This window comes from Elaeis guineensis, chromosome 2, assembly GCF_000442705.2.
Source record: "Elaeis guineensis isolate ETL-2024a chromosome 2, EG11, whole genome shotgun sequence".
NCBI classification, from domain to species: Eukaryota; Viridiplantae; Streptophyta; class Magnoliopsida; order Arecales; family Arecaceae; genus Elaeis; species Elaeis guineensis.
The window spans coordinates 104,912,027-104,927,426 of record NC_025994.2 but is presented as its reverse complement, the minus strand read 5'-3'; the positions used below and the strand labels follow the sequence as shown (position 1 = coordinate 104,927,426).

The window sequence follows — 15,400 nt, the reverse complement described above, 5'->3', positions numbered from 1 at the left end:
ATTTCAAGGAGTATTATGATAAAAAGTGATAAAAATGGCTCTAAAGCTATGTTGGTATATGGTGCATACTGTATTGCACTAATCTGTACCGCACCGAACCAATAATATGGTACTCGTACCAAGATTGTGGACCCTGCACAAAAGTGTCCTATTTTTGTATATTTTTGAAAAGATGAAAGCAAACAACATCATTTTGCTCACATAAAAATGGTGGAGAAATTTTCATTCTATTAAAGGTGAAAACATTAAAAGTAGATATTTGGGATAAATGTCAAAAAAAAAAAGTATATTTATTATTAATGAAAAGTGAAATGCAAATGAATTGTCAAATAGTAGGTAAGAGAGAGTAGCATGGCATATAACATGATGTGCAGACAAATATACACAGTTGAGATGGAGTCCCACCATAGGATTTGAACTTGGATACCATCCATGTAAGATAAGTTATTTAGATCGAGAATTTATATCCTTGATTATGATTTATAATGTTTAAAATGTTTAAAATCATAATCAAATAGTTTGAAAGCTTTTAGGTATGTTTCTACTGATTATAAAATGGATGATTTTTAAGGGCAAGATATAATATTTAGTTTTAAAAGGGTCCAAGCTCACTGTCTTCTAAATTCTATATCTGATCAATCAATTGCATCCCAAATAATCAAATTATACGATTCAATGGCATTTATCTTGTTCTCCCTCAGCTGTCCTCATAAATTTTACAAATTATTGTTCAGCAACTGCAAAAACTTGTTTTTAAGCATCTAGACGTATTGCAAGATGCAGATTGAGATCAATGGGGTGGATTCTCATTTTTAATGGTGCATCACATAATGGAGATTGACATAAAATTTAGGCTCAAATCCTTTCTGTAAGATTATAGGTTTATCTTTCTAATTTAGGCTCAAATCCTTTCTGTACGATCATAGGTTTATCTTTCTATCATCGAAAGATGCTGTAATCGAGAAAACAATACAGATGTAACTAAATTGCATGACATCTAGCATCTACCCCATATAATTCATCGGGGCTCATTCATGATATGAATGTTATTGCTTTTATAATAACTATTTCAAATATTATCTCTACAGTGTCACTACAAACACATCATGCTCATCTACCAGGAGTCAGCCAGAGAAAATTTTGAAGAATCTTTTGATGGATAGCATATTTATGGTTTATCTTCTCACATTCAATTCATTATGTTCTTGTTTCCACTATTGAAAAATATATGCACTCTCAATATCCATAGGAGGCCTTTGGTATGAAAGACATATTAACGAAGCATATGTTCACCTTAGGAAACTTTTACTAAGAAATATGACATTAATAGGCACATAAGCATTAAAAGTAGCCATACAGATCATGAAGCAAGTTTAATGACACATGGGTATGGTTTTGATATTCGAAGCTATGATTTCATAATGTAGCTATTTTCTCGTGCAACAGAAGTTTTATAAACATCCTAAAATCGTGAAATTAAAATTCTATTTTGAATAGAATCTTCTAAATTCATTTTCTCCCTCCTTATCATCTTGCATCTTTTCCCATTTTCAACTCTTATCCTTTTCAGAACCAAGCACTTCTAGAAGTTTGCGGCTCTCAAAAATTCAAACATTTTAAAACTAGAAGAGTTTGCAATTTTGATTTATAATCTTCCACATACAGCCCTAGAATTTATTCATAAAATTGGTACATCTGGCTAGTCAATTTCTAAAACATGCAGAAAATGAATTGAGCTTTAAAAGTATTATTTAGAAAAGGAGAAGGTCAAAGCCACATTTCGTTAATAGTGAAACATTTTGTTCAATGTGAAACACATTTCATCTTACTCGTATGATATCCGGATCCTATTGGTGGCAGAACTTCTTGGACATGTCATAGTATTGGTGTACAAAGTCAGAATGGACGTTTGATATTAGCCATCAAAATCAATTGCATTCATGTTAGAATTGCATCCAAGGAATGAAAGACAGAATGCTTATTCTTGACTCAAGGAAGCAAACACAAACTCCATTATATAAACCATCAATTTAAACTTTTTTGAGGAATTATGCAAGCATTATCCAAGAGAATTGTATGAGCCAGCATAATTTCCAGAATAGCTGCAGCAAGCTTGCCATGGATTGGTCCAACTGTAGAAGCACTTGGATACACTTGGAAGCCTGTGAATATATCTTGGTTGGATGCCTTGGTCCATACAACAGTAGTTAACTTTCAGATGCACAGTCTGCATCTGAGATCACAGATGAATGCAGATCAAGTTGATGGCTAACAATTTCCATGTTAAAATACAGGTTTTTGTGACAGCAAAAGCTTGGTGTGGCTCTGATAGTATATGCAGAAATAGTTATGCCTCTCATTCCTAGACTTCAACAAGGTCAACCAGGAGGTCAATTATTTTTGGGCTTCTGTGAATGATTCAGGCTCACTCATGTATCTCCTTGATGACTTGCAAATCATGATAATGACTCTAAAAGCAATTGAGTCTGATATCATGCACATATCAGCACTAAAGCCATCTTCAGATTAAAATGACAAAGAGGATGGAGCAGGCAAGGTGGTGAGACACAGCATTATAGGTCCCACTGGTTAGGTAAAATCCCGACATTGAGACATTTCAAGCATCATAGAATACAGAACGAGAATAGTTATATCATTTTTTAGTGTGCACGCGAGAGAGAGAGAGAAAAGAGAGAGAGAGAGGAATAAAGTCAGACCTTCTGAAGCATTGTTTATCATTTAGAATTCAGAAATAGTTTATTTCAAAATTTACAAGATAAATTATAGAATACTAATAGTTAACAAGTAGAAGCAAGTATCTGTCAGATGGTAACTCACCAATTAGAAGTCCACGATAAGAAAACCTTGGCTGATCAAAAATAGTCCAAGGAGCCAAATGAAGTTCAATAACCCTGGTGGTGAAATTAAAATAACACAATTGGCTAAACGTCTGCACAGCATTTGAAGTCTGGTTAGCAGAACTTCTAGGAAAAGGCTGCAAATATTACACTAATGCATTTACCAGTAACATCAGTTATGGGATGAATGCTTGTAAGTTACCTGCAAAGCATGAAGTGCTCCAAAAACTGTTTGAGCCTGCAATAAGTATTATCATATTAAGTAGGCATATGTTTATTGAGAGACTATTTTTCTTTTAGAATGTACGAATAAGTGACATTTCTGTGCATTCAACATTCAAAGAATTAATGTCATGAGTACAAAATCTTCCCCACCTTTAAGTCCTCAGAATTTTTTAGGTTCGTTCTCATAATTATTCTCCACTATCATGCAAATTGCCTTGGCAATTGTTTTCTTCCAACTAGACATAAAACATACCTTTAGGAATTATGAGAATATTTTGATGCCTTGTTGTGCTACAGAAGGATAGCATACTGAAGCACCAAAGCCCAAACTCAAAAAGAACTGATAGCATTAAAGTGTGGTTGAGAAACTGGATATAAAACAATCCCTTATTACTAGTAAATCATGCTATCATTGATCATCTTTTTGTATAGTTGATTTACTAAGCATGCTGTCACACTGCAACACAGCAGGCAATTATAAGAAGCACCTTATAAAGATTTCTCTCCTCCAGATGAGCAATATAATGGAAGACATTCTAGTTTATGAAGATGGCAGGAAAAGAAAGGAAACAGACAATAATGAAAGCTGAGACAGAAATCTGGAGTCATGAGTTAAGAGCCAAAAGGAACAATACAACTTGTCAGGCACCAAGCTTCCCTCTATTTTTTTTTTTTTTTTTTGGTGCATGAGGCGCCAAGCTTCTTTATTCATACTGTCTAGCTAATTTAGCAAACCTACTAGTTAGTGCCTATGAGTCTTCGTAGCTTCCATAAACCCAGATTGCACCACTCCCCTCCAACCCACTCATCCACCCAGGAAAAAGAAAGGCACTCCACTCCACAAGAAGTTTTTATATTTTTAAAATAAACCTGTTGATGACAAAACAAAAAATTTTGAAAATAGGATCAAATTTGTACCTACCTCAATATGTGCATATAAGGGATTTCCAGTTGTGGGAACAGATAATTTGTAGGATTCATCAATTCCATAGTTCAGCTGCACATCAACCATGATACATTTCAGACTAAAGAATTAAAAAATTGCAGTATAGAGAAGCATGAACCATATCTTTATATTCAAAATATAAATGAGAAATATATTCATTTTGCGTGACAATAAGCATTCTTTTTTTTTGGAGATCACTGACAGGTTGTTCTACCTACTTATTACAGTCACAGTTTAAGTGATTGGGTCCTAGCCCTTTTAAAATCTAATTTTGCCCAAATAATACTTCTAGCACTTTTGTAGATCAGGTATCAATCTCATTAGGACTCCTGCTGCACATTAATGTGCTATTACTTGGTTTTCTTTTAAAATCTAATTTTGCCCAAATAATACTTCTAGCACTTTTGTAGATCAGGTATCAATCTCATAGGACTCATGCTGCACATTAATGTGCTATTACTTGGTTTTCTAACAGCTATGTTGTATAGCAATCCAAATAGTAGAAGAATAACACTTCAACAAATAGTTTTTTGATGACCGAAAAAGAAAAAAACAAATAGCTTTCCAGTAGAATCTATATTAATATCAACACAAATTGCACCATCACACGAAAAGAGACAATACATTCATGGTATGTTAACTGTTATCTAAAGTGCCAAATTTCAGAAAAGATACCTAATACATCATCAAAATGACTCATCCTACCTTTATATTGTAAAGGAACCAGTCTTGCTTAATCTTGAATTAAAAACTTTACACTTTTACCAGTACTATTATCCTCATATTCATACAGATATTCTGCAAAAATATTATACATAGTATATGTTGGGGAATACCCACCGACCGACAGACCGACGGACAGTCGGACCGACCGACCGACCGACCGACGGACAGCCGGACCGACCGACCGACCGACGGCCGGAGGGACCGACCGACGACCGACCGACGGCCGGAGGGACCGACCGACCGACCGACGACCGGAGGGACCGACCGACCGACCGACGGCGGAGGGACCGATGACCGACCGACAGCCGGAGCGACCGACCGACGGGCGCCATCACCGGCCAACTAACGGCCCACAACCGACTGAGGATGTGTCGGTCGGGCATACTTTTCCCGACCGACCGAACCTAGAAGTCTGATGGCCGACTCACGTAAGACTCGCCGACCAACAGAGGGGCCCGAATCTCCCCCGACGCCACTCAGCTGGCCGCCGACCTAGGGTCGGTCGACTCCTCCGATCGCCGTACAGCCGCAGAGCTTGTCAGTCCTGACAGCAACATGCGGCACGGCCACCTAGGAGCATTGTCCCGCCAGGGCATTGTCAACCCTAGTGATTTGACAGCCTCACGGCGACATGACACTTTTACGGCGACTCTGACAGTCTACAGTGAGTTGACAATTCCTCAATTGTCCGCGCCATTAATGACGGCGCCATACCGTGCTCCACTATATAAATCGGGGAAGGCAACAGTGCAAGGGATCTGGCCACTTCTCGACTTTGAATCCACAGGCTCGCTCCTCTCTCTCTCTCTCTCTCTCGATTGAGCTCTCTGTCTTCATTTCACTGTTGCCCAGTCACCTCTCTGACTTGACCGTCGGAGGGTCCCGCCGGAGCCGCCTCCGGTCAGTGTGGACTTTCCCTTTTTTGCAGGCGCACGTTCCCCGCGATCGGACGACGAGGCGATTGGCCGCAACAGATTGGCGCGCCAGGTAGGGGAGAAAAACGATGACAAAGACAAGAGCCCAACGATCGAGGATCACCGGGTCGGCGAGGCGCTCTTCCCGTCGGGAAGAGGCCTCCCCGCCACCATCGGCGGCGGAGCCCAGCTCTCCACGCCCCGCAGTGACCACGGAGGCGCAGATCGCGGCCATCGTACGGCAGATGACCGTACTGACGGACGCAGTCAAGAGCCTCCAGCAACAACCGGCGGCCCGTCCGATGCCCTCCAGGAGCAGCCGCCGACGACCGCGCCGATCCCCGTCGCCTCCGCGCGAGCGCCCCAACAGCTCCCACGGAGAGGAGGAGGGACGGCCATGGCGCGACGACCGACGGTCCCAGCAGCCCTCTCCTTCCCTGCTGGAACGGGCGAGGAAGGAGAAGGCCGCGAACGCCGTCCGCCTCCCTTCGGAATCTTTCGGAGACTCCACTCCTGGGGTCTCCCAGCACCGACGGCGGACGACTACGAGCGCCGGTTCGAGGAAATCGACCGCCGGCTCGCGCAGTTGCAGGTGGACGGCCAGAAGTCTTCGAATGACGTCGACTTCCAGACCGCCCAACCTCTCTCCCGACTAGTTCTCGACGAACCGATTCCCAGTCGGTTCAAGATGCCACACTGGAGCCATACGACGGCTCCACCGACCCGATCGACCACCTTGAGAGCTACAAAGCTCTCATGACGATCCAGGGGCAACCGACGCTCTTTTTTGCATCGGCTTCCCCGCCACGCTCCGCAAGGCTGCCAGGGCCTGGTACTCCGGTCTTCGATCGGGAAGTATCCACTCCTTCGGACAGCTCGAGCACTTTCGTGGCCCACTTCAGCACCAGCCGGAAGCCGCCGCGAACGTCGGACAGCCTTTTCTCCCTCAAACAGGGGAGAATGAGACGCTCCGACACTTCGTGGCACGATTCAACACGGCCACGCTTGAGGTCCGGGACCTCAACGAAGACATGGCAATCTCAGCCATGAAGCGGGGGCTGAGGGCGTCCCGATTCACCTACTCTCTGGACAAGACCCCCCCGGACGTACGCCGAGCTACTGGAGCGCGCATACAAGTACATGCGCACGACGAAGGAGCATCCGACCGACGCTTGGCCGAGCCCAGAGGCCCGAAGGAGAAGCAAGGAAGGGTCGAGAACCCGCCGAACCCAGCGGGCCCCCGACCGATAGTCGGGTCTCGCCACCCCGACGAATCCAAAAGTCACCCCGACAACAGACTCCAAGGCCAGCACGCCCCAGGTATGACTCCTACACTCCTCTCTCCGCTCCTCGTGCGCAGATTCTAATGGAGATCGAGGGGGAGGAATACCTGCGACGGCCTCCGCCTCTGAAGGCAAAAGGCCTCGACCGTCGGAAGTACTGTCGATTTCACCGAGGCCACGCCACAACACCGAGCAGTGCATCCAGCTCAGGATGAGATTGAAGCCCTCATTCGCCGGAGGTATCTCGGTAAATTTTGGAAGGACCCGCCGACTCAACCAGTTGCCGATCGACGACCCAAGCCGACTGAAGAAGCGGCGACTAATCAGCCGACGGCCGCAGTCATCAACATGATCTCCAAGCGACCGGGCCCGGGGACATCCGCGAGGGGGAGCCGACGAAAAAGCCGTGCCCGGACGACGTAATCACTTTTACGGAGGAAGACGTTCGGGGCATCCAAACTCCCCACGACGATGCTGTTGTTGTTTCGGCAACAATAGCGAATTATGATGTAAAAAAAATTTTTGTTGATAATGGAAGTTCGACAAATGTTTTGTTTTACTCGACCTTCTCCCGGATGCAACTGTCAACCGACCGACTGAAGAGGGTCTCTATGCCCTTGATCGGCTTTGCCGGAGACGCTGTCACGACGGAAGGAGAAATTACCCTGTCTGTAACGGCCAGCACCGAACCACGACAAAGCACGGTCCACTTAACTTTCGCGGTCGTCCAAGTGCCTTCGGCCTGCAATGCCATACTTGGACGATCCGAACTAAACGCCCTCAAGGCAATCGTCTCGACGTACCATCTCCTCGTTCGGTTCCCGACCAAAAATGGGGTCGGGGAAATGCGCGGGGATCACAGCTCGCCCGACGATGCTTCCAGATCTTCGCTCAAAACGACGAGTCGAAGGGCTTCCTGACGATCGACAAGCTGGACCAGCGGGAGGAGGAAGAACGAGGTTCGCCGGCGGAGCAGCTCGTGGCGATCCCGATAGCGGAAAATCCTGACCGGAAGGTTTGGGTCGGGTCTCAACTGCCCGACCCCGAACGACGACGATTGGCGGAGCTGCTGACGGCCAACGCCGACATATTTGCTTGGTCGACAGCGGACATGTCGGGCATCCCCCCAGAAACAATAACCCACCGACTCAACATCGACCCGACGATGAGGCCGGTGAGGCAGAAGAAAAGGTCCTTCACTCCAGAGAGGCAGAGGGCCATCGACGAAGAAGTGGACAAGCTACTCGAAGCGGGCTTCATCCGAGAATCCACGTATCCCGATTGGCTCGCCAATGTTGTCATGGTCAAAAAAGCCAACAGGAAGTGGAGGATTTGCATCGACTATACCGACCTGAACCGAGCCTGCCCAAAAGATAGCTTTCCACTTTCAAAGATCGACCAGCTGGTGGACGCGACGTCCGGATTTTGACTGCTCAGCTTCATGGACGCCTTCGCCGGATACAACCAGATCCGGATGGCGCCTGAGGATGAGGAGCATACTGCCTTCGTGACTCCCAAGGGCCTCTACTGTTATCGGGTGATGCCCTTCGGACTGAAGAACGTCGGCGCCACCTACCAGCGACTCGTCAATAAGGTCTTTAAAGATCAGATCGGCGCAACATGGAGGTGTACGTGGACGACATGCTGGTAAAAAGTGCGCAGATCCCGGATCATGTTCAGGATCTCGAGGAGACCTTCTGCACCCTACGACGACACCGAATGAAGCTCAACCCGACCAAGTACGCTTTTGGGGTGACCTCAGGGAAGTTCCTCGGGTTCCTCGTTTCTCAGAGAGGGATTGAGGCCAACCCTGAGAAGATAAAGGCAATCCTCGACATGCGTCATCCGAACACCAAGAAGGAGGTCCAACAGCTGAACGGAAAAATCGTCGCTCTTAGCCGATTCATTTCTCGATCAGCTGAAAGGTGCCTCCCATTTTTCAAAACTTTGCACCAGGCAAATGGTTTTTCTTGGTCGGATGAGTGCCAACGGGCCTTCGAAGACCTAAAGAAGTACTTGGCTTCCCCGCCGTTGCTCGTAAAGCCACAGGTCGGGGAGACCTTGTATCTCTACTTGGCCACATCTTCTGAGGCAATCAGTTCGGTGCTCGTCCGAGAAAATGAGAACCGAACCCATCAGCCTATCTACTACATCAGCAAGGTGCTCCACGGCGCCGAAGCCAGATATTCGAAGACGGAAAAGATGATTTTCGCCCTGACCGTCTCCGCGCAACGACTCCGTCCATACTTCCAGGCTCATGCCATAGTGATCCTCACCAACCAGCCCCTGAGGGCGATATTGCGCCGACCGGATACATCTGGACGACTGGCAAAGTGGGCGATGAAGCTCAGCGAGTTCGACATTCAGTACCGACCACGGTCTGCCTTGAAGGCTCAGGTCTTGGCCGACTTCATCACCGAGTGCCCGACAACCGACCAAGGGTCGGGAGCTGAAGACCCGGGATGAGACGCGGATCCCGAGCCAGATCCGGTCTCCACCTGGGTACTACACATCGACGGAGCTTCAAACGCTCAAGGGAGCGGGGTCGGGCTCCTGCTCGCGAATTCGGATGGGGTGGTCACCGAGTACGCCCTCCGATTCGACTTCAAGGCCTCCAACAACCAAGCCGAATACGAAGCACTCCTCGCTGGCTTGAGGATGGCGAGGGAACTGGGCGTCGACAGCCTCCGGGCATTCTCCGACTCTCAGCTGATCGTGGGACAGGTCAAGGGCAAATTCGAGGCACGAGATCCGACCATGGTCAAATACCTTCAGAAAGTGAAGGACCTCATGGCACGCCTCAGGTATTTTAAAATTTTTCACATCCCTAGGTCGGAGAACGCCCGTGCCGACACACTCTCCAGACTGGCGACTTCGGCCTTCGACTCTTTGGGTCGGATGTTCGTGGAGACCCTCGAGCAGCCGAGCATCGATCAGGTCGAAGAAGTACAGCAGCTGACGGTCGAACCAAGTTGGATGGACCCGATCGTTCGGTATCTGACCGACGGGATCGGTCCCGAGGATCCCGCGGAGGCCAAGCGGCTCCGGTGGTCGGCCTCCCAATATGTAATCTTGGATGGCCGACTCTACAAGAGGTCGTTCTTCCTCCCCTTACTTAGGTGCTTGGGACCGACCGACGCCGACTACGCTCTCCGAGAGGTGCACGAGGGAATTTACGAAAATCACTTGGGGGGCAAGTCTCTGGCCTACAAAGTCCTGCGACAAGGTTACTACTGGCCTACCATGAGGAAGGACGCAGCCGAGTTGGTCCGGAGGTACGAACCTTGTCAAAAGTACGCCAACATTCAATACCAACCGGCCAGCCAAATTGCTCCTATTGTCGCTCCATGGCCCTTCGCCCAGTGGGGGGTCGACATTCTCGGTCCTTTTCCTCCAGCGTCGGGTCAGAGAAAGTTCATAGTTGTCGCCATCGACTACTTCACCAAATGGATGGAGGCCGAACCATTGGCGCAGATCACCGAGCGGAAGATGGAGGACTTTATCCAAAAGTCCATCATCTTCAGGTTCGGGTTGCCGCATACTATCATCACCGACAACGGGCGGTAATTCGACAACCAAGACTTCAGAGACTTCTGCGCCAGGTTCCACATCACACACCGACTGACTTCAGTCGGGCACCCCCAGTCCAACGGCGAAGTTGAGGTGACCAATCGGACCTTGCTCCACGGACTCAAGACCCGACTAAACGAAGCCAAAGGCCTCTGGGTCGACGAGCTAGGCTCCGTTCTGTGGGCTTACCGAATGACCCCCCGCGTTCTGAACGGAGAGTCGCCTTTCAGCTTGGCCTACGGGACGGAGGCAATGATCCCGCTCGAGATTGGACTGCCGTCTTCAAGAGTCGAGCGGTATCAAGAGCCGGACAACTCCGAGTGTCGGAGGGCCGACCTAGACCTCCTCCCCGAACTACGAGACGAGGCTCAAATTTGCATGGCTTCGTACCGACAGAAGGTCGCTCGGTATTACAACGCCAAGGTCAGACCAAAGCTTTTCAGGCCTGGTGACTTAGTCCTGAGGAAGGCAGAGGTCTCGAAGCCCCTGGACCAAAAGAAGTTGGCTCCAAATTGGGAAGGGCCCTACAAGGTAGCAGACACCTATGGTCCGAGAGCCTACCGACTGGAGACCCTTGAAGGGAAACCCATTCCCCGAACTTGGAATGCCGATAACTTGAAGTTGTATTACCAATGAACTTTGTAATTGTCCAATCGGAATACAAGTTCGGTTTGAAATCTCGGAGTTTTAACTCTTCGACTAACGATCGGCACTCACCAAGGTCAAGCCCCGACATGCCGACTTGGGCTTGGTATCCGCCTGAAACCGACGATCCTATCGTCGGTGACACATCAATGCATCTGTATTAACGGGAGTTACACTCCTTCAACCTTCGACGACACATCAGACCCTTACAAGGACCGATGCATCTGTACTAACGGGAGTTGACACTCCTTCTACGTTCGAACTTTCGGGCCAGACCATCGGCCGACATACCAATCGGGCCCCGACCAAAGAAAGGCGAAATGCCTACGCGACCGACGTCGCGACTCCCGACCGAGCTACGGTCGGTCGAAGGATATTCGGCTTACCACCGTCTATCGCACAATGTGACCTCAGTCGCATTCATGATTTACCGACCGGGCTACGGTCGGTCGGGAGATATTCGGCCTTCCACCGTATATCGCGAGGCACAGTAAGTATACTCGACGCAAGGGTATCGGGGTCCGACTTATCGGTGCTCCCTCGACTGAATGCGCCGAACGACATTCGACTGAACGCGTCAGTGGAGACCCGACTACCGAATCTTTACCACGTTCGGTCGGCTCCCGACTCAGCAGACGCGCCCGACTAACGACCTTGACTATCAAAGGCCGATCCAAAGTCGGGACTTACTCTACCTTCGTGGTGGCACGAGTTGCCGAACGTCCTAACCGACTTATGTGAGTTAGCGACTTACATGGGTTAGCGACTCACGAAGACATTCAACAATATACATGAAAGAAACAGACAAAGAAAAAAATAAGGGAAGTTTTCATTCAAAGTCAAAAGGAAGTTTACAAAGTTGGGTCGAAGCCCGATTACAAGTATTCCAAAAAAAGAAAAGACAAAAGAAGCTAAGGTCGGCAAGGCCCGATTATCCTTCTGAGTTGATCTCCTCGACCGACGGAAGATCGGGGATGACCGGTGTGTCGACCACGATCGGTGCTGGGTCGATGGCCGAAGCAGGACCATCGATCGGCGGGGGACTGGCAGTCGGCGCCACTTGCTCCGGGACAGCTTCCTCCGCTACGGCGACGCCTCCCGATGGCTGGTCGGCCATCTCCTCGGTGGCTTGCTCCTCGGCCCCCGGTGGGACGATACTGCTGAGGTCCAGCTCCGGGTACAAGGCCTGGACCGCATCCCGACCGTCCTCGTACCCCACCCGGTACGACGCGAAGCCCGACTCGAGCATCGCCTCCCGGTACTGGTCGAAGGCCCGGAAGTCCTCCACCGCCCGACTGGCCGACTCCTTTGCCGACCTTGCTTCCTCCTCCGCCCGGCCGAGCGAGTCCTTTGCCGACTCTGCTTCTGCCTTCGCTATGTCGGCGTCGGCCTGGGTGATCGATAGGTCCTCCTCGATTTTGGCGAGCCTCTCCAGGCTGACCCGAAGCTGCTCACGCTCGCCTTGGAGTTCGGCGGCAACGCCATCCCACTCGCGCCGCAGACGATGCATCATCCGGCCCTTGCGTTTGGATTCCTTTTTGGCCGACCTTAGTTCGGCCCCGAGCCGGGAGACTTCGTCTACCAACTTGGCCTCCCGATCGGCCGACTGCTTCAAGTGGTCGACCAGCATTGCTTTGTCGGCTTCGACCGCCGCCGACCTCTCCTTCCAAGCCGCCCGGACGTTCCCGAACCTCCGGTATCTGGCTTCAAGCTCCGACATGGTGTAGATCAGCTGCCGACACAAGTATTTCGTCAGAAAAATAAATTGACGAGAACACTAAGGAAAAAGGATGCGGAACAAAGCTTACCTCGACCATGGTCGGGTAGAACGACGACAGCATCTCGGTCACTTGCCGAGACCTCAACGCCTCCACGTCGGCAGGGAGGAGGATTCCCTGGCACAACCTCCTGGCCAGGTTGTGGTCGGCCAACGCCGACGTCCCTTCGAGTAACTGTGCGCTGGGCGGCACAGTGCGACTCCCCGACGTTGTTTCGTCCGCGGGGTCCATCGGGGCTTTCCCTCGATCGGCCGCCCCGACCGACGGAACCGGCAGCGAGGGGATGCTCGAGGTTGAACCAGCACCTCCCGTTGCGGCCACAAACGTCGCCGGATGATGTTCGATTTCCCGAACGTCATCCGGCTCCAACACCACCGATGAGGCCGTCGATGTTCCTTCGGCCGCTTCTTCCATCGGCCTCTCCTCCGTACGCGCCGTCGGAGCCGTGAGCGCTATGACCGGCTCCGATTGATCGATCGCCGACGCTTCCACGGTCGGCGCCGCTGGAGTAGGCTTCTTCGGAGGGCGCGAAGGTCCTGCCCCCGATGTTGGCCTCTTCCTTATTGCAAATTGCCGAATCTCGGCGTCAGTCGGCCGCATTCTTGGAGGTGTCCCTGCAATACCGACAGAAGTGTTAATCAAAGAGCTACCGAAAGGCCGAATGAAAAGAGGACCGGGGGATCGGGCGATACCTAGTCGGGGGACCAAGCTCAAGCCGGCGTCATAGAGAGCTTGTTCGGTAACAAGCTCCCTCTACTTCGAGACCGACATATCTTTGAGTCGGTGGAAGTCCTCCCGGTCGTCCGCCTCCATCCGGCTGTTGTCATTGGCTTCGGTTCGGGGCACGCCCCAGTGGGAAGGGAAGCCCCAAGGAGATGGAGATGATACAAAGAAAAACTGGTTCTTCCACCCATGGATGGAGGATGGAAGACCAGTGATGAAGGAAAGGCCCTTCCGGAGGTTGAAGAGCCACCACCCTCGGGCTTTAGGGTGGGGTCGGAGCACAAAGAAGGCCCGGAAGAGCGAGATACGAGGGTTGGTCGGCAAAAGCTGACACAACAGCGCAAAGCTAATTATAAGACGGACGGAGTTCGGCGCCAATTGCGCTGGACAAAGTCCGTAATAATTCAGCAAATTCCGGACGAACTCCGGAATCGGGAGCCGAAGACCCGCGCGAAGGTCTTCGACATACAACGCCAGTTGGCCAGGCGGAGGGTTGTTAACCCGACCGCCGGCCCCTGGGGCGGAGAGTTGAAACTGCTCCGGGATGCAATACTGCTCCCGAAGCCGATCAACGTTCGGCCCCGAAAGCGAGGAAACCTCAACTTCCGGAGTCGACCGGGAGTCGTCGGTCGAATTTTCCGACCGAGCTCCCCGAGTCGGATTTCCGGCCATTACACCAGAACCGAACAAGAAGAAGAAGAAGCGAAGAAGAAGAAGAAGAAGAGGAGGAAAGGAAGACCACGAACCGGAAGAAAACCCCTTCTGGAAGCAGGAGGAAAGGCTCTGCCCGCGACGACTGAGAAATCGCCCGGACAGAGTTTCGGCAGCAAAACGTCGATAGTGAGGTCCTGGGTCCGGATGGTCCTATATATATAGGGCCGTCCGACGGCCGAGATACCTCCGCGCCGACCGAAGACCCACGGATGTGCGACACGTGGCGGCCTCCGGGCGGCCTGATGATTCGACGCGCCCATCCCAGGACGGCCGCACCGCCCATATTAAATGCGGGGGGCGCCGGCCCAACCACCTTCGACACGCGGCAAACGGGGCCGCAGTTTCGCATTAAAGCATCCGCGCCGATTCGCGTTCCCGATGGGACGCCTGACAGCGCCCCGCACTCCCAGAATCGGTGCCAAGTGACGGTCTACATTCCCCAGAAGGCGCCGGATATCCGGTTGTCTGACACCGAATCATCCGGCACCCGACCACCTGACGCCGACGTGACACCTGACACCGACTAGACGTCTGACGCCAGCGAATCGCTCGGCATTCATGAGACGCCTGACATCGGATCAACCCTCGGTACGGTCGGAATTTGGCATACGACGAATCCACTCCTGTTCGCCCAGAATTGCTGCCCAAATAAAAGCATCGGCCAGCTCACCGTCTGACTCAGGAGTGGAGGGGGGCAACTGTTGGGGAATACCTACCGACCGACTGACAGCCAGACCGACCGACCGACTGACGGTCGGAGGGACCGACCGACCGACTGACAGCCGGACCGACCGACCGACTGACGGTCGGAGGGACCGACCGACCGACTGACGGCCGGAGGGACCGACCGACCAACCGATAGCCGGAGGGACCGACCGACCGACTGACGGCCGGAGGGACCGATCGACCGACCGACAGCCGGAGCGACCGACCGACGGGCGCCATCACCGGCCAACTAACGGCCCACAACCGACTGAGGATGTGTCGGTCGGGCATACTTTTTCCAACCGACCGAACC

General features: G+C 50.8%; 1 pseudogene; it reads right to left on the bottom strand.

Annotated features, from left to right (window-relative positions):
• Nucleotides 1-12,284, bottom strand: part of LOC140855353 (beta-hexosaminidase 3-like) — a 22,121-nt pseudogene extending 9,837 nt beyond the window's left edge.
• Between the last annotated feature and the right edge of the window lie 3,116 nt (nucleotides 12,285-15,400).